The 22,890-nt window shown below is 46.1% G+C and overlaps 15 non-coding genes across 15 annotated transcripts in view; all 15 read right to left on the bottom strand.

The window, feature by feature from the left end:
* Positions 1-1,004: 1,004 nt before the first annotated feature.
* trnar-ccu (transfer RNA arginine (anticodon CCU)) lies at positions 1,005-1,077 on the bottom strand. Its single transcript has one exon. It is a non-coding gene; the product is annotated as a tRNA-Arg (tRNA).
* Positions 1,078-1,991: 914 nt separating this feature from the next.
* On the bottom strand, positions 1,992-2,064 carry trnar-ccu (transfer RNA arginine (anticodon CCU)). The gene has a single exon. It is a non-coding gene; the product is annotated as a tRNA-Arg (tRNA).
* An 871-nt stretch (positions 2,065-2,935) lies between these two features.
* Positions 2,936-3,008, bottom strand: trnar-ccu (transfer RNA arginine (anticodon CCU)). Its single transcript has one exon. It is a non-coding gene; the product is annotated as a tRNA-Arg (tRNA).
* Positions 3,009-5,026: 2,018 nt separating this feature from the next.
* Positions 5,027-5,099, bottom strand: trnar-ccu (transfer RNA arginine (anticodon CCU)). Its single transcript has one exon. It is a non-coding gene; the product is annotated as a tRNA-Arg (tRNA).
* Positions 5,100-6,012: 913 nt separating this feature from the next.
* Positions 6,013-6,085, bottom strand: trnar-ccu (transfer RNA arginine (anticodon CCU)). Its single transcript has one exon. It is a non-coding gene; the product is annotated as a tRNA-Arg (tRNA).
* Positions 6,086-7,395: 1,310 nt separating this feature from the next.
* trnar-ccu (transfer RNA arginine (anticodon CCU)) lies at positions 7,396-7,468 on the bottom strand. The gene has a single exon. It is a non-coding gene; the product is annotated as a tRNA-Arg (tRNA).
* Positions 7,469-10,488: 3,020 nt separating this feature from the next.
* Positions 10,489-10,561, bottom strand: trnar-ccu (transfer RNA arginine (anticodon CCU)). The gene has a single exon. It is a non-coding gene; the product is annotated as a tRNA-Arg (tRNA).
* Positions 10,562-11,637: 1,076 nt separating this feature from the next.
* trnar-ccu (transfer RNA arginine (anticodon CCU)) lies at positions 11,638-11,710 on the bottom strand. The gene has a single exon. It is a non-coding gene; the product is annotated as a tRNA-Arg (tRNA).
* Positions 11,711-12,624: 914 nt separating this feature from the next.
* On the bottom strand, positions 12,625-12,697 carry trnar-ccu (transfer RNA arginine (anticodon CCU)). The gene has a single exon. It is a non-coding gene; the product is annotated as a tRNA-Arg (tRNA).
* An 871-nt stretch (positions 12,698-13,568) lies between these two features.
* trnar-ccu (transfer RNA arginine (anticodon CCU)) lies at positions 13,569-13,641 on the bottom strand. Its single transcript has one exon. It is a non-coding gene; the product is annotated as a tRNA-Arg (tRNA).
* Positions 13,642-15,659: 2,018 nt separating this feature from the next.
* Positions 15,660-15,732, bottom strand: trnar-ccu (transfer RNA arginine (anticodon CCU)). The gene has a single exon. It is a non-coding gene; the product is annotated as a tRNA-Arg (tRNA).
* A 913-nt stretch (positions 15,733-16,645) lies between these two features.
* trnar-ccu (transfer RNA arginine (anticodon CCU)) lies at positions 16,646-16,718 on the bottom strand. The gene has a single exon. It is a non-coding gene; the product is annotated as a tRNA-Arg (tRNA).
* A 1,076-nt stretch (positions 16,719-17,794) lies between these two features.
* trnar-ccu (transfer RNA arginine (anticodon CCU)) lies at positions 17,795-17,867 on the bottom strand. Its single transcript has one exon. It is a non-coding gene; the product is annotated as a tRNA-Arg (tRNA).
* Positions 17,868-18,781: 914 nt separating this feature from the next.
* Positions 18,782-18,854, bottom strand: trnar-ccu (transfer RNA arginine (anticodon CCU)). The gene has a single exon. It is a non-coding gene; the product is annotated as a tRNA-Arg (tRNA).
* A 3,997-nt stretch (positions 18,855-22,851) lies between these two features.
* trnar-ccu (transfer RNA arginine (anticodon CCU)) overlaps positions 22,852-22,890 on the bottom strand; it is a 73-nt gene continuing 34 nt past the window's right edge. The window contains exon 1 of the tRNA in view: positions 22,852-22,890. This exon is cut by the window's right edge and continues 34 nt beyond it. This is a non-coding gene — a tRNA (tRNA-Arg).

Raw genomic sequence — 22,890 nt, 5'->3', positions numbered from 1 at the left:
GTCTTGTAGATGAATGACTATTATGAGAGGTGAAAGGGGCCTCAGCTTTTCATGGCCAACCTGTGGTTGTTGCCCATTTTTAGGGATTCAAGAGTGTCTAGAAGGTAAAATGTCTTAGCAGAGGATGGTTACGATCCATTGACCTCTGGGTTATGGGCACAGCACGGTCCCACTGTGCCACTCTGCTGTAATCACCCCAGATGGGACTCGAACCCACAATCCCTGGCTTAGTAGTCCAGTGCCTCTGGAGGTTCTAGGAGTTAACTTTTTGTGTGTATTGTAAAAGCCTCCTGAATAAGATTGAGATTTAAAAAGACTTAGCAGAGGATGGTTTCGATCCATCGACCTCTGGGTTATGGGCCCAGCACGCTTCCTCTGCGCCACTCTGCTGTAATCAATCTTGACAGGACTTCAAACCACAATCTCTGTCTGAGGATGCCAGTGCTTCTGGAGTGTCTATGAGGTAATTATTAGTGTGTATAGTAAAAGCCTCCTGAATAATATTGAGATTTAAAACAACTTAGTAGAGGATGGTTATGATCCATCGACCTCTGGGTTATGGGCACAGCACGGTCCCACTGCACCACTCTGCTGTATTCACCTCAGTTGGGACTCGAACCCACAATCCCTGGCTTAGGAGTCCAGTGCCTCTGGAGTGTCTATGAGTTAATTCTTTGTATGTATAGCAAAAGCCTCCTGAATAAGATTGAGATTTAAAAAGATTTAGCAGAGGATGGTTTCGATCCATCGACCTCTGGGTTATGGGCCCAGCACGCTTCCGCTGCACCACTCTGCTGTAATCACCTCAGATGGGACTTGAACCCACAATCCCTGTCTTAGGAGTCCAGTGCCTCTGGAGTTTCTAGTAGTTAATTCTTTGTGTGTATTGTAAAATTCTCCTGAATAAGATTGAGATTTAAAAAGACTTAGCAGAGGATGGTTTCGATCCATCGACCTCTGGGTTATGGACCCAGCACGCTTCCGCTGCACCACTCTGCTGTAATCACCCCAGATGGGACTCGAACCCACAATCCCTGGCTTAGGAGGCCAGTGCCTTATCCATTAGGCCACTGGGGCTTTAATGCAGTTACTAACTTGCCCTTTTATATCTCAATCTTAATCATGAGTCCTTTACAATACACAGAAAGAGTCTTGTAGATGAATGACTATTATGAGAGGTGAAAGGGGCCTCAGCTTTTCATGGCCAACCTGTGGTTGTTGCCCATTTTTAGGGATTCAAGAGTGTCTAGAAGGTAAAATGTCTTAGCAGAGGATGGTTACGATCCATTGACCTCTGGGTTATGGGCACAGCACGGTCCCACTGTGCCACTCTGCTGTAATCACCCCAGATGGGACTATAACCCACAATCCCTGGCTTAGTAGTCCAGTGCCTCTGGAGTTTCTAGGAGTTAACTTTTTGTGTGTATTGTAAAAGCCTCCTGAATAAGATTGAGAATTAAAAAGACTTAGCAGAGGATGGTTTCGATCCATCGACCTCTGGGTTATGGGCCCAGCACGCTTCCTCTGCGCCACTCTGCTGTAATCAATCTTGACAGGACTTGAAACCACAATCTCTGTCTGAGGATGCCAGTGCTTCTGGAGTGTCTATGAGGTAATTATTAGTGTGTATAGTAAAAGCCTCCTGAATAATATTGAGATTTAAAACAACTTAGTAGAGGATGGTTATGATCCATCGACCTCTGGGTTATGGGCACAGCACGGTCCCACTGCACCACTCTGCTGTATTCACCTCAGTTGGGACTCGAACCCACAATCCCTGGCTTAGGAGTCCAGTGCCTCTGGAGTGTCTATGAGTTAATTCTTTGTGTGTATAGCAAAAGCCTCCTGAATAAGATTGAGATTTAAAAAGATTTAGCAGAGGATGGTTTCGATCCATCGACCTCTGGGTTATGGGCCCAGCACGCTTCTGCTGCGCCACTCTGCTGTACAGCGTGGCAAAGCACGGTCCCACTGCACCACTCTGCTGTAATCACCCCAGATGGGACTCGAACACACAATCCCTGGCTTAGGAGGCCAGTGCCTTATCCATTAGGCCACTGGGGCTTTAACCATTTGCTAACTTGCCCTTTTAAATCTCAATCTTAATCAGGAGTCCTTTACAATACACACAAAGAGTCTTCTAGATGAATGACTATTATGAGAGGTGAAAGTGACCTCAGCTTTTCATGACCAACCTATGGTTGTTGCCCATTTTTAGGGATTCAAGAGTGTCTAGAAGGTAAAAGGTCTTAGCAGAGGATGGTTTCGATCCATCGACCTCTGGGTTATGGGCCCAGCACGCTTCTGCTGCGCGACTCTGCTGTAATCAATCTTGACAGGACTTGAAACCACAATCTCTGTCTGAGGAGGCCAGTGCCTTCTGGAGTTTCTAGGAGTTAACTCTTTGTGTATTGTAAAAGCCTCCTGAATAAGATTGAGATTTAAAAAGACTTAGCAGAGGATGGTTTCGATCCATCGACCTCTGGGTTATGGGCCCAGCACGCTTCCGCAGCGCCACTCTGCTGTAATCAATCTTGATACGATTCGAAACCACAATCTCTGTCCGAGGAGTCTAGTGCCTCTGGAGTGTCCATGAGTTAATTCTTTGTGTGTATAGCAAAATCCTCCTGAATAAGATTGAGATTTAAAAAGACTTAGCAGAGGATGGTTTCGATCCATCGACCTCTGGGTTATGGGCCCAGCACGCTTCCGCTGCGCCACTCTGCTGTAATCAATCTTGACAGGACTTGAAACCACAATCTCTGTCTGCGGAGGCCAGTGCTTCTGGAGTGTCTATGAGGTAATTATTAGTGTGTATAGTAAAAGCCTCCTGAATAATATTGAGATTTAAAACAACTTAGTAGAGGATGGTTACGATCCATTGACCTCTGGGTTATGGGCTCAGCACGGTCCCACTGCACCACTCTGCTGTTATCACCGCAGATGGGACTCGAACCCACAATCCCTGGCTTAGGAGGCCAGTGCCTTATCCATTAGGCCACTGGGGCTTTAATGCAGTTACTAACTTGCCCTTTTAAATCTCAATCTTAATCAGGAGTCCTTTACAATACACAGAAAGAGTCTTGTAGATGAATGACTACTATGAGAGGTGAAAGTGGCCTCAGCTTTTCATGACCAACCTGTGGTTGTTGCCCATTTTTAGGGATTCAAGAGTGTCTAGAAGGTAAGAGGTCTTAGCAGAGGATGGTTTCGATCCATCGACCTCTGGGTTATGGGCCCAGCACGCTTCCGCTGCGCCACTCTGCTGTAATCAATCTTGACAGGACTTGAAACCACAATCTCTGTCTGAGGAGGCCAGTGCCTCTGGAGTTTCTAGGAGTTAACTCTTTGTGTATTGTAAAAGCCTCCTGAATAAGAATGAGATTTAAAATGACTTAGCAGAGGATGGTTTCGATCCATCGACCTCTAGGTAATGGGCCCAGCATGCTTCCGCTGCGCCGCTCTGCTGTAATCACCCCATATGGGACTCGAACCTACAATCCCTGGCTTAGGAGTCCAGTGCCTCTGGAGTTTCTAGGAGTTAACTTTTTGTGTGTATTGTAAAAGCCTCCTGAATAAGATTGAGATTTAAAAAGACTTAGCACAGGATGGTTTCGATCCATCGACCTATGGGTTATGGGCCCAGCACACTTCCGCTGCACCACTCTGCTGTAATAAATCTTGGCAGGACTTGAAACCACAATCTCTGTCTGAGGAGGCAGTGCCTCTGGAGAGTCTATGAGTTAATTATTTGTGTGTATAGTAAAAGCCTCATGAATAATATTGAGATTTAAAATGACTTAGTAGAGGATGGTTACGATCCATTGACCTCTGGGTTATGGGCACAGCACGGTCCCACTGCACCACTCTGCTGTAATCACCCCAGATGGGACTCGAACACACAATCCCTGGCTTAGGAGGACAGTGCCTTATCCATTAGGCCACTGGGGCTTTAACCATTTGCTAACTTGCCCTTTTAAATCTCAATCTTAATCAGGAGTCCTTTACAATACACACAAAGAGTCTTCTAGATGAATGACTATTATGAGAGGTGAAAGTGGCCTCAGCTTTTCATGACCAACCTATGGTTGTTGCCCATTTTTAGGGATTCAAGAGTGTCTAGAAGGTAAAAGGTCTTAGCAGAGGATGGTTTCGATCCATCGACCTCTGGGTTATGGGCCCAGCACGCTTCTGCTGCGCGACTCTGCTGTAATCAATCTTGACAGGACTTGAAACCACAATCTCTGTCTGAGGAGGCCAGTGCCTTCTGGAGTTTCTAGGAGTTAACTCTTTGTGTATTGTAAAAGCCTCCTGAATAAGATTGAGATTTAAAAAGACTTAGCAGAGGATGGTTTCGATCCATCGACCTCTGGGTTATGGGCCCAGCACGCTTCCGCTGCGCCACTCTGCTGTAATCACCCCAGATGGGACTCGAACCCACAATCCCTGGCTTAGGAGTCCAGTGCCTCTGGAGTTTCTAGGAGTTAACTTTTTGTTTGTATTGTAAAATCCTCCATAATAAGATTGAGATTTAAAAAGACTTAGCAGAGGATGGTTTCGATCCATCGACCTCTGGGTTATGGGCCCAGCACGCTTCCGCTGCGCCACTCTGCTGTAATCAATCTTGATACGATCCGAAACCACAATCTCTGTCCGTGGAGTCTAGTGCCTCTGGAGCGTCCATGAGTTAATTCTTTGTGTGTATAGCAAAAGCCTCCTGAATAAGATTGAGATTTAAAAAGACTTAGCAGAGGATGGTTTTGATCCATCGACCTCTGGGTTATGGGGCCAGCACGCTTCCGCTGCACCACTCTGCTGTAATCGATCTTGACAGGACTTGAAACCACAATCTCTGTCTGTGGAGGCCAGTGCTTCTGGAGTGTCTATGAGGTAATTATTAGTGTGTATAGTAAAAGCCTCCTTAATAATATTGAGATTTAAAACAACTTAGTAGAGGATGGTTACGATCTATTGATCTTTTGGTTTATGGGCACAGCACGGTCCCACTGCACCACTCTGCTGTAATCACCCCAGATGGGACTCGAACCCACAATCCCTGGCTTAGGAGGCCAGTGCCTTATCCATTAGGCCACTGGGGCTTTAATGCCGTTACTAACTTGCCCTTTTAAATCTCAATCTTAATCAGGAGTCCTTTACAATACACAGAAAGAGTCTTGTAGATGAATGTCTATTATGAGAGGTGAAAGTGGCCTCAGCTTTTCATGGCCAACCTGTGGTTGTTGCCCATTTTTAGGGATTCAAGAGTGTCTAGAAGGTAAAATGTCTTAGCAGAGGATGGTTACGATCCATTGACCTCTGGGTTATGGGCACAGCACGGTCCCACTGTGCCACTCTGCTGTAATCAACCCAGATGGGACTCGAACCCACAATCCCTGGCTTAGTAGTCCAGTGCCTCTGGGGTTTCTAGGAGTTAACTTTTTGTGTGTATTGTAAAAGCCTCCTGAATAAGATTGAGATTTAAAAAGACTTAGCAGAGGATGGTTTCGATCCATCAACCTATGGGTTATGGACCCAGCACTCTTCCGCTGCGCCACTCTGCTGTAATCAATCTTGTCAGGACTTGAAACCACAATCTCTGTCTGAGGAGGCAGTGCCTCTGGAGTGTCTATGAGGTAATTATTTGTGTGTATAGTAAAAGCCTCCTGAATAAGATTGAGATTTAAAAAGACTAAGCAGAGGATGGTTTCGATTCATCGACCTCTGGGTTATGGGCTCAGCACGCTTCCGCTGCGCCACTCTGCTGTAATCACCTCAGATGGGACTTGAACCCACAATCCCTGTCTTAGGAGTCCAGTGCCTCTGGAGTTTCTAGTAGTTAATTCTTTGTGTGTATTGTAAAATTCTCCTGAATAAGATTGAGATTTAAAAAGACTTAGCAGAGGATGGTTTCGATCCATCGACCTCTGGATTATGGGCCCAGCACGCTTCCGCTGCGCCACTCTGCTGTACAGCGCAGCACAGCACAGTCCCACTGCACCACTCTGCTGTAATCACCCCAGATGGGACTCGAACCCACAATCCCTGGCTTAGGAGGCCAGTGCCTTATCCATTAGGCCACTGGGGCTTTAATGCAATTACTAACTTGCCCTTTTATATCTCAATCTTAATCAGGAGTCCTTTACAATACACAGAAAGAGTCTTGTAGATGAATGACTATTATGAGAGGTGAAAGTGGCCTCAGCTTTTCATGACCAACCTGTGGTTGTTGCCCATTTTTAGGGATTCAAGAGTGTCTAGAAGGTAAAATGTCTTAGCAGAGGATGGTTACGATCCATTGACCTCTGGGTTATGGGCACAGCACGGTCCCACTGTGCCACTCTGCTGTAATCACCCCAGATGGGACTCGAACCCACAATCCCTGGCTTAGTAGTCCAGTGCCTCTGGAGTTTCTAGGAGTTAACTTTTTGTGTGTATTGTAAAAGCCTCCTGAATAAGATTGAGATTTAAAAAGACTTAGCAGAGGATGGTTTCAATCCATTGACCTCTGGGTTATGGGCCCAGCACGCTTCCTCTGCGCCACTCTGCTGTAATCAATCTTGACAGGACTTGAAACCACAATCTCTGTCTGAGGATGCCAGTGCTTCTGGAGTGTCTATGAGGTAATTATTAGTGTGTATAGTAAAAGCCTCCTGAATAATATTGAGATTTAAAACAACTTAGTAGAGGATGGTTATGATCCATCGACCTCTGGTTTATGGGCACAGCACGGTCCCACTGCACCACTCTGCTGTATTCACCTCAGTTGGGACTCGAACCCACAATCCCTGGCTTAGGAGTCCAGTGCCTCTGGAGTGTCTATGAGTTAATTCTTTGTGTGTATAGCAAAAGCCTCCTGAATAAGATTGAGATTTAGCAGAGGATGGTTTCGATCCATCGACCTCTGGGTTATGGGCCCAGCACGCTTCCGCTGCGCCACTCTGCTGTAATCACCTCAGATGGGACTTGAACCCACAATCCCTGTCTTAGGAGTCCAGTGCCTCTGGAGTTTCTAGTAGTTAATTCTTTGTGTGTATTGTAAAATTCTCCTGAATAAGATTGAGATTTAAAAAGACTTAGCAGAGGATGGTTTCGATCCATCGACCTCTGGGTTATGGGCCCAACACGCTTCCGCTGCACCACTCTGCTGTAATCACCCCAGTTGGGACTCGAACCCACAATCCCTGGCTTAGGAGTCCAGTGCCTCTGGAGTGTCTATGAGTTAATTCTTTGTGTGTATAGCAAAAGCCTCCTGAATAAGATTGAGATTTAAAAAGATTTAGCAGAGGATGGTTTCGGTCCATCGACCTCTGGGTTATGGGCCCAGCACGCTTCCGCTGCGCCACTCTGCTGTACAGCGTGGCACAGCACGGTCCCACTGCACCACTCTGCTGTAATCACCCCAGATGGGACTCGAACCCACAATCCCTGGCTTAGGAGGCCAGTGCCTTATCCATTAGGCCACTGGGGCTTTAATGCAGTTGCTAACTTGCCCTTTTAAATCTCAATCTTAATCAGGAGTCCTTTACAATACACAGAAAGAGTCTTGCAAATGAATGACTATTATGAGAGGTGAAAGTGGCCTCAGCTTTTCATGACCAACCTGTGGTTGTTGCCCATTTTTAGGGATTCAAGAGTGTCTAGAAGGTAAAATGTCTTAGCAGAGGATGGTTACGATCCATTGACCTCTGGGTTATGGGCACAGCACGGTCCCACTGTGCCACTCTGCTGTAATCACCCCAGATGGGACTCGAACCCACAATCCCTGGCTTAGTAGTCCAGTGCCTCTGGGGTTTCTAGGAGTTAACTTTTTGTGTGTATTGTAAAAGCCTCCTGAATAAGATTGAGATTTAAAAAGACTTAGCAGAGGATGGTTTCGATCCATCGCCCTCTGGGTTATGGGCCCAGCACGCTTCCGCTGCGCCACTCTGCTGTAATCAATCTTGACAGGACTTGAAACCACAATCTCTGTCTGAGGATGCCAGTGCTTCTGGAGTGTCTATGAGGTAATTATTAGTGTGTATAGTAAAAGCCTCCTGAATAATATTGAGATTTAAAACAACTTAGTAGAGGATGGTTATGATCCATTGACCTTTGGGTTATGGGCACAGCACGGTCCCACTGCACCACTCTGCTGTATTCACCTCAGTTGGGACTCGAACCCACAATCCCTGGCTTAGGAGTCCAGTGCCTCTGGAGTGTCTTCTTTGTTAATTCTATGTTAATTGAGTTAATTCTTTGTGTGTATAGCAAAAGCCCCCTGAATAAGATTGAGATTTAAAAAGATTTAGCAGAGGATGGTTTCGATCCATCGACCTCTGGGTTATGGGCCCAGCACGCTTCCGCTGCGCCACTCTGCTGTAATCACCCTTGATGGGACTCGAACCCACAATCCCTGGCATAGGAGGCCAGTGCCTTATCCATTAGGCCACTGGTGCTTTAACGCATTTTCTAACTTGCCCCTTTAAATCTAAATCTTAATCAGGAGTCCTTTACAATACACAGAAAGAGTCTTGTAGATGAATGACTATTATGAGAGGTGAAAGTGGCCTCAGCTTTTCATGACCAACCTGTGGTTGGTGCCCATTTTTAGGGATTCAAGAGTGTCTAGAAGGTAAAATGTCTTAACAGAGGATGGTTACGATCCATTGACCTCTGGGTTATGGGCACAGCACGGTCCCACTGTGCCACTCTGCTGTAATCACCCCAGATGGGACTCGAACCCACAATCCCTGGCTTAGTAGTCCAGTGCCTCTGGGGTTTCTAGGAGTTAACTTTTTGTGTGTATTGTAAAAGCCTCCTGAATAATATTGAGATTTAAAAAGACTTAGCAGAGGATGGTTTCGATCCATCAACCTATGGGTTATGGACCCAGCACGCTTCCGCTGCGCCACTCTGCTGTAATCAATCTTGGCAGGACTTGAAACCACAATCTCTGTCTGAGGAGGCAGTGCCTCTGGAGTGTCTATGAGGTAATTATTTGTGTGTATAGTAAAAGCCTCCTGAATAAGATTGAGATTTAAAAAGACTTAGCAGAGGATGGTTTCGATTCATCGACCTCTGGGTTATGGGCCCAGCACGCTTCCGCTGCGCCACTCTGCTGTAATCACCTCAGATGGGACTTGAACCCACAATCCCTGTCTTAGGAGTCCAGTGCCTCTGGAGTTTCTAGTAGTTAATTCTTTGTGTGTATTGTAAAATTCTCCTGAATAAGATTGAGATTTAAAAAGACTTAGCAGAGGATGGTTTCGATCCATCGACCTCTGGGTTATGGGCCCAGCACGCTTCCGCTGCGCCACTCTGCTGTACAGCGCGGTACAGCACAGTCCCACTGCACCACTCTGCTGTAATCACCCCAGATGGGACTAGTAAACCACAATCCCTGGCTTAGGAGGCCAGTGCCTTATCCATTAGGCCACTGGGGCTTTAATGCAGTTACTAACTTGCCCTTTTATATCTCAATCTTAATCAGGAGTCCTTTACAATACACAGAAAGAGTCTTGTAGATGAATGACTATTATGAGAGGTGAAAGTGGCCTCAGCTTTTCATGACCAACCTGTGGTTGTTGCCCATTTTTAGGGATTCAAGAGTGTCTAGAAGGTAAAATGTCTTAGCAGAGGATGGTTACGATCCATTGACCTCTGGGTTATGGGCACAGCACGGTCCCACTGTGCCACTCTGCTGTAATCACCCCAGATGGGACTCAAACCCACAATCCCTGGCTTAGTAGTCCAGTGCCTCTGGAGGTTCTAGGAGTTAACTTTTTGTGTGTATTGTAAAAGCCTCCTGAATAAGATTGAGATTTAAAAAGACTTAGCAGAGGATGGTTTCGATCCATCGACCTCTGGGTTATGGGCCCAGCACGCTTCCTCTGCGCCACTCTGCTGTAATCAATCTTGACAGGACTTCAAACCACAATCTCTGTCTGAGGATGCCAGTGCTTCTGGAGTGTCTATGAGGTAATTATTAGTGTGTATAGTAAAAGCCTCCTGAATAATATTGAGATTTAAAACAACTTAGTAGAGGATGGTTATGATCCATCGACCTCTGGGTTATGGGCACAGCACGGTCCCACTGCACCACTCTGCTGTATTCACCTCAGTTGGGACTCGAACCCACAATCCCTGGCTTAGGAGTCCAGTGCCTCTGGAGTGTCTATGAGTTAATTCTTTGTGTGTATAGCAAAAGCCTCCTGAATAAGATTGAGATTTAGCAGAGGATGGTTTCGATCCATCGACCTCTGGGTTATGGGCCCAGCACGCTTCCGCTGCACCACTCTGCTGTAATCACCTCAGATGGGACTTGAACCCACAATCCCTGTCTTAGGAGTCCAGTGCCTCTGGAGTTTCTAGTAGTTAATTCTTTGTGTGTATTGTAAAATTCTCCTGAATAAGATTGAGATTTAAAAAGACTTAGCAGAGGATGGTTTCGATCCATCGACCTCTGGGTTATGGACCCAGCACGCTTCCGCTGCACCACTCTGCTGTAATCACCCCAGATGGGACTCGAACCCACAATCCCTGGCTTAGGAGGCCAGTGCCTTATCCATTAGGCCACTGGGGCTTTAATGCAGTTACTAACTTGCCCTTTTATATCTCAATCTTAATCATGAGTCCTTTACAATACACAGAAAGAGTCTTGTAGATGAATGACTATTATGAGAGGTGAAAGGGGCCTCAGCTTTTCATGGCCAACCTGTGGTTGTTGCCCATTTTTAGGGATTCAAGAGTGTCTAGAAGGTAAAATGTCTTAGCAGAGGATGGTTACGATCCATTGACCTCTGGGTTATGGGCACAGCACGGTCCCACTGTGCCACTCTGCTGTAATCACCCCAGATGGGACTCGAACCCACAATCCCTGGCTTAGTAGTCCAGTGCCTCTGGAGGTTCTAGGAGTTAACTTTTTGTGTGTATTGTAAAAGCCTCCTGAATAAGATTGAGATTTAAAAAGACTTAGCAGAGGATGGTTTCGATCCATCGACCTCTGGGTTATGGGCCCAGCACGCTTCCTCTGCGCCACTCTGCTGTAATCAATCTTGACAGGACTTCAAACCACAATCTCTGTCTGAGGATGCCAGTGCTTCTGGAGTGTCTATGAGGTAATTATTAGTGTGTATAGTAAAAGCCTCCTGAATAATATTGAGATTTAAAACAACTTAGTAGAGGATGGTTATGATCCATCGACCTCTGGGTTATGGGCACAGCACGGTCCCACTGCACCACTCTGCTGTATTCACCTCAGTTGGGACTCGAACCCACAATCCCTGGCTTAGGAGTCCAGTGCCTCTGGAGTGTCTATGAGTTAATTCTTTGTGTGTATAGCAAAAGCCTCCTGAATAAGATTGAGATTTAAAAAGATTTAGCAGAGGATGGTTTCGATCCATCGACCTCTGGGTTATGGGGCCAGCACGCTTCCGCTGCACCACTCTGCTGTAATCACCTCAGATGGGACTTGAACCCACAATCCCTGTCTTAGGAGTCCAGTGCCTCTGGAGTTTCTAGTAGTTAATTCTTTGTGTGTATTGTAAAATTCTCCTGAATAAGATTGAGATTTAAAAAGACTTAGCAGAGGATGGTTTCGATCCATCGACCTCTGGGTTATGGACCCAGCACGCTTCCGCTGCACCACTCTGCTGTAATCACCCCAGATGGGACTCGAACCCACAATCCCTGGCTTAGGAGGCCAGTGCCTTATCCATTAGGCCACTGGGGCTTTAATGCAGTTACTAACTTGCCCTTTTATATCTCAATCTTAATCATGAGTCCTTTACAATACACAGAAAGAGTCTTGTAGATGAATGACTATTATGAGAGGTGAAAGGGGCCTCAGCTTTTCATGGCCAACCTGTGGTTGTTGCCCATTTTTAGGGATTCAAGAGTGTCTAGAAGGTAAAATGTCTTAGCAGAGGATGGTTACGATCCATTGACCTCTGGGTTATGGGCACAGCACGGTCCCACTGTGCCACTCTGCTGTAATCACCCCAGATGGGACTATAACCCACAATCCCTGGCTTAGTAGTCCAGTGCCTCTGGAGTTTCTAGGAGTTAACTTTTTGTGTGTATTGTAAAAGCCTCCTGAATAAGATTGAGAATTAAAAAGACTTAGCAGAGGATGGTTTCGATCCATCGACCTCTGGGTTATGGGCCCAGCACGCTTCCTCTGCGCCACTCTGCTGTAATCAATCTTGACAGGACTTGAAACCACAATCTCTGTCTGAGGATGCCAGTGCTTCTGGAGTGTCTATGAGGTAATTATTAGTGTGTATAGTAAAAGCCTCCTGAATAATATTGAGATTTAAAACAACTTAGTAGAAGATGGTTATGATCCATCGACCTCTGGGTTATGGGCACAGCACGGTCCCACTGCACCACTCTGCTGTATTCACCTCAGTTGGGACTCGAACCCACAATCCCTGGCTTAGGAGTCCAGTGCCTCTGGAGTGTCTATGAGTTAATTCTTTGTGTGTATAGCAAAAGCCTCCTGAATAAGATTGAGATTTAAAAAGATTTAGCAGAGGATGGTTTCGATCCATCGACCTCTGGGTTATGGGCCCAGCACGCTTCTGCTGCGCCACTCTGCTGTACAGCGTGGCAAAGCACGGTCCCACTGCACCACTCTGCTGTAATCACCCCAGATGGGACTCGAACACACAATCCCTGGCTTAGGAGGCCAGTGCCTTATCCATTAGGCCACTGGGGCTTTAACCATTTGCTAACTTGCCCTTTTAAATCTCAATCTTAATCAGGAGTCCTTTACAATACACACAAAGAGTCTTCTAGATGAATGACTATTATGAGAGGTGAAAGTGACCTCAGCTTTTCATGACCAACCTATGGTTGTTGCCCATTTTTAGGGATTCAAGAGTGTCTAGAAGGTAAAAGGTCTTAGCAGAGGATGGTTTCGATCCATCGACCTCTGGGTTATGGGCCCAGCACGCTTCTGCTGCGCGACTCTGCTGTAATCAATCTTGACAGGACTTGAAACCACAATCTCTGTCTGAGGAGGCCAGTGCCTTCTGGAGTTTCTAGGAGTTAACTCTTTGTGTATTGTAAAAGCCTCCTGAATAAGATTGAGATTTAAAAAGACTTAGCAGAGGATGGTTTCGATCCATCGACCTCTGGGTTATGGGCCCAGCACGCTTCCGCAGCGCCACTCTGCTGTAATCAATCTTGATACGATTCGAAACCACAATCTCTGTCCGAGGAGTCTAGTGCCTCTGGAGTGTCCATGAGTTAATTCTTTGTGTGTATAGCAAAATCCTCCTGAATAAGATTGAGATTTAAAAAGACTTAGCAGAGGATGGTTTCGATCCATCGACCTCTGGGTTATGGGCCCAGCACGCTTCCGCTGCGCCACTCTGCTGTAATCAATCTTGACAGGACTTGAAACCACAATCTCTGTCTGCGGAGGCCAGTGCTTCTGGAGTGTCTATGAGGTAATTATTAGTGTGTATAGTAAAAGCCTCCTGAATAATATTGAGATTTAAAACAACTTAGTAGAGGATGGTTACGATCCATTGACCTCTGGGTTATGGGCTCAGCACGGTCCCACTGCACCACTCTGCTGTTATCACCGCAGATGGGACTCGAACCCACAATCCCTGGCTTAGGAGGCCAGTGCCTTATCCATTAGGCCACTGGGGCTTTAATGCAGTTACTAACTTGCCCTTTTAAATCTCAATCTTAATCAGGAGTCCTTTACAATACACAGAAAGAGTCTTGTAGATGAATGACTACTATGAGAGGTGAAAGTGGCCTCAGCTTTTCATGACCAACCTGTGGTTGTTGCCCATTTTTAGGGATTCAAGAGTGTCTAGAAGGTAAGAGGTCTTAGCAGAGGATGGTTTCGATCCATCGACCTCTGGGTTATGGGCCCAGCACGCTTCCGCTGCGCCACTCTGCTGTAATCAATCTTGACAGGACTTGAAACCACAATCTCTGTCTGAGGAGGCCAGTGCCTCTGGAGTTTCTAGGAGTTAACTCTTTGTGTATTGTAAAAGCCTCCTGAATAAGAATGAGATTTAAAATGACTTAGCAGAGGATGGTTTCGATCCATCGACCTCTAGGTAATGGGCCCAGCATGCTTCCGCTGCGCCGCTCTGCTGTAATCACCCCATATGGGACTCGAACCTACAATCCCTGGCTTAGGAGTCCAGTGCCTCTGGAGTTTCTAGGAGTTAACTTTTTGTGTGTATTGTAAAAGCCTCCTGAATAAGATTGAGATTTAAAAAGACTTAGCACAGGATGGTTTCGATCCATCGACCTATGGGTTATGGGCCCAGCACACTTCCGCTGCACCACTCTGCTGTAATAAATCTTGGCAGGACTTGAAACCACAATCTCTGTCTGAGGAGGCAGTGCCTCTGGAGAGTCTATGAGTTAATTATTTGTGTGTATAGTAAAAGCCTCATGAATAATATTGAGATTTAAAATGACTTAGTAGAGGATGGTTACGATCCATTGACCTCTGGGTTATGGGCACAGCACGGTCCCACTGCACCACTCTGCTGTAATCACCCCAGATGGGACTCGAACACACAATCCCTGGCTTAGGAGGACAGTGCCTTATCCATTAGGCCACTGGGGCTTTAACCATTTGCTAACTTGCCCTTTTAAATCTCAATCTTAATCAGGAGTCCTTTACAATACACACAAAGAGTCTTCTAGATGAATGACTATTATGAGAGGTGAAAGTGGCCTCAGCTTTTCATGACCAACCTATGGTTGTTGCCCATTTTTAGGGATTCAAGAGTCTCTAGAAGGTAAAAGGTCTTAGCAGAGGATGGTTTCGATCCATCGACCTCTGGGTTATGGGCCCAGCACGCTTCTGCTGCGCGACTCTGCTGTAATCAATCTTGACAGGACTTGAAACCACAATCTCTGTCTGAGGAGGCCAGTGCCTTCTGGAGTTTCTAGGAGTTAACTCTTTGTGTATTGTAAAAGCCTCCTGAATAAGATTGAGATTTAAAAAGACTTAGCAGAGGATGGTTTCGATCCATCGACCTCTGGGTTATGGGCCCAGCACGCTTCCGCTGCGCCACTCTGCTGTAATCACCCCAGATGGGACTCGAACCCACAATCCCTGGCTTAGGAGTCCAGTGCCTCTGGAGTTTCTAGGAGTTAACTTTTTGTTTGTATTGTAAAATCCTCCATAATAAGATTGAGATTTAAAAAGACTTAGCAGAGGATGGTTTCGATCCATCGACCTCTGGGTTATGGGCCCAGCACGCTTCCGCTGCGCCACTCTGCTGTAATCAATCTTGATACGATCCGAAACCACAATCTCTGTCCGTGGAGTCTAGTGCCTCTGGAGCGTCCATGAGTTAATTCTTTGTGTGTATAGCAAAAGCCTCCTGAATAAGATTGAGATTTAAAAAGACTTAGCAGAGGATGGTTTTGATCCATCGACCTCTGGGTTATGGGGCCAGCACGCTTCCGCTGCACCACTCTGCTGTAATCGATCTTGACAGGACTTGAAACCACAATCTCTGTCTGTGGAGGCCAGTGCTTCTGGAGTGTCTATGAGGTAATTATTAGTGTGTATAGTAAAAGCCTCCTGAATAATATTGAGATTTAAAACAACTTAGTAGAGGATGGTTACGATCTATTGATCTTTTGGTTTATGGGCACAGCACGGTCCCACTGCACCACTCTGCTGTAATCACCCCAGATGGGACTCGAACCCACAATCCCTGGCTTAGGAGGCCAGTGCCTTATCCATTAGGCCACTGGGGCTTTAATGCTGTTACTAACTTGCCCTTTTAAATCTCAATCTTAATCAGGAGTCCTTTACAATACACAGAAAGAGTCTTGTAGATGAATGTCTATTATGAGAGGTGAAAGTGGCCTCAGCTTTTCATGGCCAACCTGTGGTTGTTGCCCATTTTTAGGGATTCAAGAGTGTCTAGAAGGTAAAATGTCTTAGCAGAGGATGGTTACGATCCATTGACCTCTGGGTTATGGGCACAGCACGGTCCCACTGTGCCACTCTGCTGTAATCAACCCAGATGGGACTCGAACCCACAATCCCTGGCTTAGTAGTCCAGTGCCTCTGGGGTTTCTAGGAGTTAACTTTTTGTGTGTATTGTAAAAGCCTCCTGAATAAGATTGAGATTTAAAAAGACTTAGCAGAGGATGGTTTCGATCCATCAACCTATGGGTTATGGACCCAGCACTCTTCCGCTGCGCCACTCTGCTGTAATCAATTTTGGCAGGACTTGAAACCACAATCTCTGTCTGAGGAGGCAGTGCCTCTGGAGTGTCTATGAGGTAATTATTTGTGTGTATAGTAAAAGCCTCCTGAATAAGATTGAGATTTAAAAAGACTAAGCAGAGGATGGTTTCGATTCATCGACCTCTGGGTTATGGGCTCAGCACGCTTCCGCTGCGCCACTCTGCTGTAATCACCTCAGATGGGACTTGAACCCACAATCCCTGTCTTAGGAGTCCAGTGCCTCTGGAGTTTCTAGTAGTTAATTCTTTGTGTGTATTGTAAAATTCTCCTGAATAAGATTGAGATTTAAAAAGACTTAGCAGAGGATGGTTTCGATCCATCGACCTCTGGGTTATGGGCCCAGCACGCTTCTGCTGCGCCACTCTGCTGTACAGCGCGGCACAGCACAGTCCCACTGCACCACTCTGCTGTAATCACCCCAGATGGGACTCGAACCCACAATCCCTGGCTTAGGAGGCCAGTGCCTTATCCATTAGGCCACTGGGGCTTTAATGCAGTTACTAACTTGCCCTTTTATATCTCAATCTTAATCAGGAGTCCTTTACAATACACAGAAAGAGTCTTGTAGATGAATGACTATTATGAGAGGTGAAAGTGGCCTCAGCTTTTCATGACCAACCTGTGGTTGTTGCCCATTTTTAGGGATTCAAGAGTGTCTAGAAGGTAAAATGTCTTAGCAGAGGATGGTTACGATCCATTGACCTCTGGGTTATGGGCACAGCACGGTCCCACTGTGCCACTCTGCTGTAATCACCCCAGATGGGACTCGAACCCACAATCCCTGGCTTAGTAGTCCAGTGCCTCTGGAGTTTCTAGGAGTTAACTTTTTGTGTGTATTGTAAAAGCCTCCTGAATAAGATTGAGATTTAAAAAGACTTAGCAGAGGATGGTTTCGATCCATTGACCTCTGGGTTATGGGCCCAGCACGCTTCCTCTGCGCCACTCTGCTGTAATCAATCTTGACAGGACTTGAAACCACAATCTCTGTCTGAGGATGCCAGTGCTTCTGGAGTGTCTATGAGGTAATTATTAGTGTGTATAGTAAAAGCCTCCTGAATAATATTGAGATTTAAAACAACTTAGTAGAGGATGGTTATGATCCATCGACCTCTGGTTTATGGGCACAGCACGGTCCCACTGCACCACTCTGCTGTATTCACCTCAGTTGGGACTCGAACCCACAATCCCTGGCTTAGGAGTCCAGTGCCTCTGGAGTGTCTATGAGTTAATTCTTTGTGTGTATAGCAAAAGCCTCCTGAATAAGATTGAGATTTAAAAAGATTTAGCAGAGGATGGTTTCGATCCATCGACCTCTGGGTTATGGGCCCAGCACGCTTCCGCTGCGCCACTCTGCTGTAATCACCTCAGATGGGACTTGAACCCACAATCCCTGTCTTAGGAGTCCAGTGCCTCTGGAGTTTCTAGTAGTTAATTCTTTGTGTGTATTGTAAAATTCTCCTGAATAAGATTGAGATTTAAAAAGACTTAGCAGAGGATGGTTTCGATCCATCGACCTCTGGGTTATGGGCCCAGCACGCTTCCGCTGCACCACTCTGCTGTAATCACCCCAGATGGGACTCGAACCCACAATCCCTGGCTTAGGAGGCCAGTGCCTTATCCATTAGGCCACTGGGGCTTTAATGCAGTTACTAACTTGCCCTTTTATATCTCAATCTTAATCATGAGTCCTTTACAATACACAGAAAGAGTCTTGTAGATGAATGACTATTATGAGAGGTGAAAGGGGCCTCAGCTTTTCATGACCAACCTGTGGTTGTTGCCCATTTTTAGGGATTCAAGAGTGTCTAGAAGGTAAAATGTCTTAGCAGAGGATGGTTACGATCCATTGACCTCTGGGTTATGGGCACAGCACGGTCCCACTGTGCCACTCTGCTGTAATCACCCCAGATGGGACTATAACCCACAATCCCTGGCTTAGTAGTCCAGTGCCTCTGGAGTTTCTAGGAGATAACTTTTTGTGTGTATTGTAAAAGCCTCCTGAATAAGATTGAGATTTAAAAAGATTTAGCAGAGGATGGTTTCGATCCATCGACCTCTGGGTTATGGGCCCAGCACGCTTCCTCTGCGCCACTCTGCTGTAATCAATCTTGACAGGACTTGAAACCACAATCTCTGTCTGAGGATGCCAGTGCTTCTGGAGTGTCTATGAGGTAATTATTAGTGTGTATAGTAAAAGCCTCCTGAATAATATTGAGATTTAAAACAACTTAGTAGAGGATGGTTATGATCCATCGACCTCTGGGTTATGGGCACAGCACGGTCCCACTGCACCACTCTGCTGTATTAACCTCAGTTGGGACTCGAACCCACAATCCCTGGCTTAGGAGTCCAGTGCTTCTGGAGTGTCTATGAGTTAATTCTTTGTGTGTATAGCAAAAGCCTCCTGAATAAGATTGAGATTTAAAAAGATTTAGCAGAGGATGGTTTCGATCCATCGACCTCTGGGTTATGGGCCCAGCACGCTTCCGCTGCGCCACTCTGCTGTACAGCGTGGCACAGCACGGTCCCACTGCACCACTCTGCTGTAATCACCCCAGATGGGACTCGAACCCACAATCCCTGGCTTAGGAGGCCAGTGCCTTATCCATTAGGCCACTGGGGCTTTAATGCAGTTGCTAACTTGCCCTTTTAAATCTCAATCTTAATCAGGAGTCCTTTACAATACACAGAAAGAGTCTTGCAAATGAATGACTATTATGAGAGGTGAAAGTGGCCTCAGCTTTTCATGACCAACCTGTGGTTGTTGCCCATTTTTAGGGATTCAAGAGTGTCTAGAAGGTAAAATGTCTTAGCAGAGGATGGTTACGATCCATTGACCTCTGGGTTATGGGCACAGCACGGTCCCACTGTGCCACTCTGCTGTAATCACCCCAGATGGGACTCGAACCCACAATCCCTGGCTTAGTAGTCCAGTGCCTCTGGGGTTTCTAGGAGTTAACTTTTTGTGTGTATTGTAAAAGCCTCCTGAATAAGATTGAGATTTAAAAAGACTTAGCAGAGGATGGTTTCGATCCATCGCCCTCTGGGTTATGGGCCCAGCACGCTTCCGCTGCGCCACTCTGCTGTAATCAATCTTGACAGGACTTGAAACCACAATCTCTGTCTGAGGATGCCAGTGCTTCTGGAGTGTCTATGAGGTAATTATTAGTGTGTATAGTAAAAGCCTCCTGAATAATATTGAGATTTAAAACAACTTAGTAGAGGATGGTTATGATCCATTGACCTTTGGGTTATGGGCACAGCACGGTCCCACTGCACCACTCTGCTGTATTCACCTCAGTTGGGACTCGAACCCACAATCCCTGGCTTAGGAGTCCAGTGCCTCTGGAGTGTCTTCTTTGTTAATTCTATGTTAATTGAGTTAATTCTTTGTGTGTATAGCAAAAGCCCCCTGAATAAGATTGAGATTTAAAAAGATTTAGCAGAGGATGGTTTCGATCCATCGACCTCTGGGTTATGGGCCCAGCACGCTTCCGCTGCGCCACTCTGCTGTAATCACCCTTGATGGGACTCGAACCCACAATCCCTGGCATAGGAGGCCAGTGCCTTATCCATTAGGCCACTGGTGCTTTAACGCATTTTCTAACTTGCCCCTTTAAATCTAAATCTTAATCAGGAGTCCTTTACAATACACAGAAAGAGTCTTGTAGATGAATGACTATTATGAGAGGTGAAAGTGGCCTCAGCTTTTCATGACCAACCTGTGGTTGGTGCCCATTTTTAGGGATTCAAGAGTGTCTAGAAGGTAAAATGTCTTAACAGAGGATGGTTACGATCCATTGACCTCTGGGTTATGGGCACAGCACGGTCCCACTGTGCCACTCTGCTGTAATCACCCCAGATGGGACTCGAACCCACAATCCCTGGCTTAGTAGTCCAGTGCCTCTGGGGTTTCTAGGAGTTAACTTTTTGTGTGTATTGTAAAAGCCTCCTGAATAATATTGAGATTTAAAAAGACTTAGCAGAGGATGGTTTCGATCCATCGCCCTCTGGGTTATGGACCCAGCACGCTTCCGCTGCGCCACTCTGCTGTAATCACCCTTGATGGGACTCGAACCCACAATCCCTGGCATAGGATGCCAGTGCTTCTGGAGTGTCTATGAGGTAATTATTAGTGTGTATAGTAAAAGCCTCCTGAATAATATTGAGATTTAAAACAACTTAGTAGAGGATGGTTATGATCCATTGACCTTTGGGTTATGGGCACAGCACGGTCCCACTGCACCACTCTGCTGTATTCACCTCAGTTGGGACTCGAACCCACAATCCCTGGCTTAGGAGTCCAGTGCCTCTGGAGTGTCTTCTTTGTTAATTCTATGTTAATTGAGTTAATTCTTTGTGTGTATAGCAAAAGCCCCCTGAATAAGATTGAGATTTAAAAAGATTTAGCAGAGGATGGTTTCGATCCATCGACCTCTGGGTTATGGGCCCAGCACGCTTCCGCTGCGCCACTCTGCTGTAATCACCCTTGATGGGACTCGAACCCACAATCCCTGGCATAGGAGGCCAGTGCCTTATCCATTAGGCCACTGGTGCTTTAACGCATTTTCTAACTTGCCCCTTTAAATCTAAATCTTAATCAGGAGTCCTTTACAATACACAGAAAGAGTCTTGTAGATGAATGACTATTATGAGAGGTGAAAGTGGCCTCAGCTTTTCATGACCAACCTGTGGTTGGTGCCCATTTTTAGGGATTCAAGAGTGTCTAGAAGGTAAAATGTCTTAACAGAGGATGGTTACGATCCATTGACCTCTGGGTTATGGGCACAGCACGGTCCCACTGTGCCACTCTGCTGTAATCACCCCAGATGGGACTCGAACCCACAATCCCTGGCTTAGTAGTCCAGTGCCTCTGGGGTTTCTAGGAGTTAACTTTTTGTGTGTATTGTAAAAGCCTCCTGAATAATATTGAGATTTAAAAAGACTTAGCAGAGGATGGTTTCGATCTATCAACCTATGGGTTATGGACCCAGCACGCTTCCGCTGCGCCACTCTGCTGTAATCAATCTTGGCAGGACTTGAAACCACAATCTCTGTCTGAGGAGGCAGTGCCTCTGGAGTGTCTATGAGGTAATTATTTGTGTGTATAGTAAAAGCCTCCTGAATAAGATTGAGATTTAAAAAGACTTAGCAGAGGATGGTTTCGATTCATCGACCTCTGGGTTATGGGCCCAGCACGCTTCCGCTGCGCCACTCTGCTGTAATCACCTCAGATGGGACTTGAACCCACAATCCCTGTCTTAGGAGTCCAGTGCCTCTGGAGTTTCTAGTTGTTAATTCTTTGTGTGTATTGTAAAATTCTCCTGAATAAGATTGAGATTTAAAAAGACTTAGCAGAGGATGGTTTCGATCCATCGACCTCTGGGTTATGGGCCCAGCACGCTTCCGCTGCGCCACTCTGCTGTACAGCGCGGTACAGCACAGTCCCACTGCACCACTCTGCTGTAATCACCCCAGATGGGACTAGTAAACCACAATCCCTGGCTTAGGAGGCCAGTGCCTTATCCATTAGGCCACTGGGGCTTTAATGCAGTTACTAACTTGCCCTTTTATATCTCAATCTTAATCAGGAGTCCTTTACAATACACAGAAAGAGTCTTGTAGATGAATGACTATTATGAGAGGTGAAAGTGGCCTCAGCTTTTCATGACCAACCTGTGGTTGTTGCCCATGTTTAGGGATTCAAGAGTGTCTAGAAGGTAAAATGTCTTAGCAGAGGATGGTTACGATCCATTGACCTCTGGGTTATGGGCACAGCACGGTCCCACTGTGCCACTCTGCTGTAATCACCCCAGATGGGACTCGAACCCACAATCCCTGGCTTAGTAGTCCAGTGCCTCTGGAGTTTCTAGGAGTTAACTTTTTGTGTGTATTGTAAAAGCCTCCTGAATAAGATTGAGATTTAAAAAGACTTAGCAGAGGATGGTTTCGATCCATCGACCTCTGGGTTATGGGCCCAGCACGCTTCCTCTGCGCCACTCTGCTGTAATCAATCTTGACAGGACTTGAAACCACAATCTCTGTCTGAGGATGCCAGTGCTTCTGGAGTGTCTATGAGGTAATTATTAGTGTGTATAGTAAAAGCCTCCTGAATAATATTGAGATTTAAAACAACTTAGTAGAGGATGGTTATGATCCATCGACCTCTGGGTTATGGGCACAGCACGGTCCCACTGCACCACTCTGCTGTATTCACCTCAGTTGGGACTCGAACCCACAATCCCTGGCTTAGGAGTCCAGTGCCTCTGGAGTGTCTATGAGTTAATTCTTTGTGTGTATAGCAAAAGCCTCCTGAATAAGATTGAGATTTAAAAAGATTTAGCAGAGGATGGTTTTGATCCATCGACCTCTGGGTTATGGGCCCAGTACGCTTCCGCTGCGCCACTCTGCTGTAATCACCTCAGATGGGACTTGAACCCACAATCCCTGTCTTAGGAGTCCAGTGCCTCTGGAGTTTCTAGTAGTTAATTCTTTGTGTGTATTGTAAAATTCTCCTGAATAAGATTGAGATTTAAAAAGACTTAGCAGAGGATGGTTTCGATCCATCGACCTCTGGGTTATGGGCCCAGCACGCTTCCGCTGCACCACTCTGCTGTAATCACCCCAGATGGGACTCGAACCCACAATCCCTGGCTTAG

The sequence above is a fragment of the Carassius carassius genome, chromosome 11 (genome assembly GCF_963082965.1).
Source record: "Carassius carassius chromosome 11, fCarCar2.1, whole genome shotgun sequence".
Classification (NCBI taxonomy): domain Eukaryota; kingdom Metazoa; phylum Chordata; class Actinopteri; order Cypriniformes; family Cyprinidae; genus Carassius; species Carassius carassius.
This window is presented reverse-complemented; position numbering and strand designations above follow the sequence as displayed.